We start from the raw sequence: 4,539 nt of genomic DNA, 5'->3' as shown, positions 1-4,539 counted from the left end.
CACACAGCTGAAACATTTGCGCTGTACTTAGCACTCAACTTCATTGATAGCTCCCCAGAATCCAGATTCGTCATCTTTTCGGATTCACGGTCCACTGTTCTAAAAACCCAAAATTTGAAGCAAACCATGGAAATGTATATAGCAATCCAAGAAATGTACAACAAACTGGTCAAGACTGGCAAAACGATTACTATAGCATGGATCCCATCCCACATGGATATCTACGGGAATGTTATGGCTGACCTTAAAGCAAAAGTTGCATCTACCCTGTACGCGGAAGGTCAACCCTTAATCAACACCTCTAGAGATGTCACCCTACATATTAAATCATTGTGGAAACAGGACTGGAGTCACACATGGAGGAAATATAAAGCGAGCCCACTCCATAGAGAAATCGACAAGTTCTACGATCTGACAACAAATTCAAAATTCAATAGGAAACAGCAAGTGGCGATAACCCGAATCAGAACTGACATACCAAATTAACTCACTCGCACCTCCTAAATAATAGTCAACCCAGGTTTTGTGAAACATGCAGCACACCCTTAACGGTTAACCACATCATCCTCGATTGCAGGAAGTACGATCAAGTCAGAAGAGGCCTGAAAATCATGGACAACATCACTGAGGCGACCACTTCACCCTCGTTCCAGAACATACTACTAGTATTCTGTGAAACCGTCGAAATTCTTGACAATCTATGAAGACTGCGACACTACCCTCGCTAATCCGATAAAGTTTCTTCCTCAAGTTTTTAACCAAATAACTACCATAGACAGATAAATCGGGTCAATAATAGTCGCTAATAACCCCTGGTGTTGATGCGACTCTAAACTCGTGAAGGAAAAAAAAAAAAAAAAATACCCTGCCGTCAAATAGCCGAATTCCGCAAAAACATCTGTGCTGCGCTGACTAAGTCGCTCAAAGTACAATTTCGTGCAAAGATCATCTTCCATCACCTCCGTCGCTAAGGGCTCGCCCTTCCTCATCGATTTACCAGAATATAGAATATATATATATAGGAGTCAAAACATAGGGACAGAGATTCAGTACGAATTCGAATACCATCAGTTCACGTCACGTCATTCCTCGTTTAGTCTTATCGTAGAACTTTAGTTGCTGTAACCGAGTAATATTAGAAACCACTGCGAAATATATTATACCTGTAATATACCGACAGTCTACGAGTTTCTTACCCGGTTCCCAACAGTACTTTGGTGTACCCCGTGTGTCGCTGTTGTGTATACAGGGCCCCCCTCTCCGCGCAGAGAGGACGTTTCGGTTTTTGCCGAACATATGTAACGGCTCCCGAATTCCGGTGAGCGACAGGCAGTTATGTGTAACGTTTTGAGCTATTGGCAATGTCTCTACTTGAAACAAATAAGAAACGCTTATAGACCGCAGAAGTTACATTTTATTTGATAAATCAGTTCTATAATTATTATATTTTCCTACATCGCCGTATCCCTTTTCATCATTTTAAACATATTCCCCTACATAATATACCGGATTTTACTGCTGAACCCTGTCCAAAGATTTTTCGTGCTGATAAGAAAAGCATAAAAGAAATCGTCGAATTGTTTATTGGCAATGATTTATTTCAATTCATGGTAAATAATTCCACCATCTAGTATCAGCAAAATAAGGACAACATGAGTAAGGGGAAGAAAATGTCTAAGTGGAATGATATTTCTCTAGCCGAGATGAAGAAATTTCTTAGCATGAGTATATTGATGGGCCAAGTAAAAAAAGATTTAAATGATGATTATTGGACCTCCGAGTTTTATACTAAAACACCATCGTTCTCCACTATAATGTCACGTAACAGATTTCACCAGATTTGGAACACGTGGCATTTTTCAAATAATCAAATAATAAGTGGCTCTAATAAGCTCGAAAAGATTCAGACCGTACTCAGCTATTTATTAAATAAATTTAAATCGGTATACACGCCTAGAAAACAACATTCGCTTGATGAAAGCATTATTCCATGGCGTGGAAAATTGTCTATAAAAACATACAATCCAGCAAAAATAATAAAGTATCGTATACTTTGCCGTATGTTATGCGAAGCTAAAAGTGGATATACAGGGTGGGGCAGTAACTATTATCACCTCAGATATCTTCGAAACTATAAGTTTCACAAAAATATTTGCTAAAGTAAATTACACAGCACGAAGGGCGCTATTCGGTGGCGATAATAGTTTTTTTGCAGGTGGAGGTACTTCGGACATTTGAAGGTCACCACCATTTTTTTAAATGGATCGGTATGTTTTTGGTTCGGTATCATGATAGAGGATCTATTAAAACGAGTTCAACGACCTATTACATAAGGACATTAAAAGGTCATAGAAAGTGGAGAAAAGCGATAATACTTACGGTTTTGGTAGTAAATGAAACATACGTATTGTAAACTTATTTTATCAATGGAAATTTGAATGGCAACATCTATGCTAATTTTATTAAGGATACATCGAGTCTTTTGCTAGAAGAGTCACCTTTACTTACCTGACAAACCATGTGGTATCAACATAATGGCTGTCCAGCACTTAATTCATTGATTGCACAAAAGGAACTCGATGAAAAATTTCAAAATCGTTGGATTGGGCGCGGCGGCTCAATATTGTGGACAGCTCGTTCACCAAACTTAATACTTCTAGATTTCTTTCTGTGGGGAACACTGAAAGAGAAAGTGTACAAAGAAGTACTAACTACACCTTACGACATACAACAACGAATTATTGCAGCCTTTGCATCAATAAGCTTATAATAATAAGATCATAAGCGTCAGTAAGTATTATCGCCTTTCTCTACTTTCTATGACCTTCAATGACCTTGTGTAATACGTCGTTGAACTCGTTTTAAGATCCTCTATCGTGATATGGAAGCAAAAACATACCGATCCATTTTAAAAAATGGTGGTGACCTTCAAATGTCCGAAGTACCTCCACCTGCAAAAAAACTATTATCGCCACCGAATAGCGCCCTTCGTACTGTGCAATTTACTTAAGCAAATATTTCTGTGAAACTTATAGTTTCGAAGATATCTGAGGTGCTAATAGTTACTGCCCCACCATGTATTTGCAACATGGAAATATACTGTGCGGAAGGCAAAAAATTGGACCAGACTATAATGTCATTACTGGATAAAAATGTATGTTTGGGATATCACTTATATATGGGCAATTATTATAACAGCATTCGTACCGCAGAATTGCTTATGAAAAATGATACACGAGTTTGCGGTACAATTAAAGCGAATAGAAGTGTTCTCGAGTCGTTAAAGCATTTCAGATTGGAAACTGGAGATTATGCATTGAAAAGAAAACGTAAAATTTTAGTACAGGCGTGGAAGCCAAAACAGAAAACCGTATACATGGGTTCTACAATACATTCGGGAGAATTAACAAAAACGAATAAAATACATTGGAAAACACATTAGAATTCACGCGCACCGCGATTGTCCCGACCGCGAGTGTCCACATACTCAGAAAGAACTGCTCTGCCTCACAATAGATGTTCCACGTGGCCACCATTCTCTTGTAGGCACAGCTGCATTCTTCTCTGGAAATTTCGTCACATATTTTCTAAATTGATCCCTTCTCTTGACTTAATAATACCCACTGAAAACGTAATTCGCTATTTGAGTTCCTCGAGCGAGTTTGCTGGCGTTGGGTAAACTAAATCCTTCAAGTAGCCCCAATAGAAAAAATCAAGGGAGTTGAAATCAGGTGAACGAGCAGGCCACAGATTAGGTCCTCCTCGTCCAATCCACTTGTTTCCAAAGTACGCGTTTAAATGCCCGCGTACTGTCAGTGTGGAATGGGGCGGTGCACCGTCGTGCATGTACCACATGTTTCTGCGTACATGTAGTGGTACATCCTCCAGAAGGTTTGGCAACTGCGTTTCCAAAAATTCCAAGTACAATTGGCCTGTTAAACACTGTGAGAAGACCACAGGACCAATAATTTTATTGCCAAGTATTTATGCCCAAATATTGACAGAAAACTGGCCTTGAGTATTTATTTCGTAAACCGCGTGTGGGTTTTCTTCTGCCCAAATATGAGCATTGTGTGTGTTTACTGTACCGTGGCGATTGAATGTTGCCTCTTCGGTAAACAGTATGTGAGATAAAATCTTCGTTATCTCTAATCATGGCTAATATCCATGTGCAAAAATCTTTCCGTTTTGCAAAATCACCCTCTTCTATTTGTTGTACCCGTTGAAAATGGTACGGGAGCAGTTGCCTCTGCCTCAATATCTGCCAAACAGTCGAATAAAATTACTGGTCCGGTGGTCTTCCCACAGCGTTTAACAGGGCAATTGTACCTGGAATTTTTGGAAACGCAGTTGCCATACCTTCTGGAGGATGTACCACTACATGTACGCAGAAACATGTGGTATATGCACGACGGTGCACCGCCCCATTCCACACTGACAGTACGCGGGCATTTAAACGCGTACTTTGGAAACAAGTGGATTGGACGAGGAGGACCTAATCTGTGGCCTGCTCGTTCACCTGATTTCAACTCCCTTGAT

This window comes from Colletes gigas, unplaced genomic scaffold (genome assembly GCF_013123115.1).
Source record: "Colletes gigas isolate AHSC1104 unplaced genomic scaffold, ASM1312311v1 Colletes_gigas_Sc00045, whole genome shotgun sequence".
Classification (NCBI taxonomy): domain Eukaryota; kingdom Metazoa; phylum Arthropoda; class Insecta; order Hymenoptera; family Colletidae; genus Colletes; species Colletes gigas.
This window is presented reverse-complemented; position numbering follows the sequence as displayed.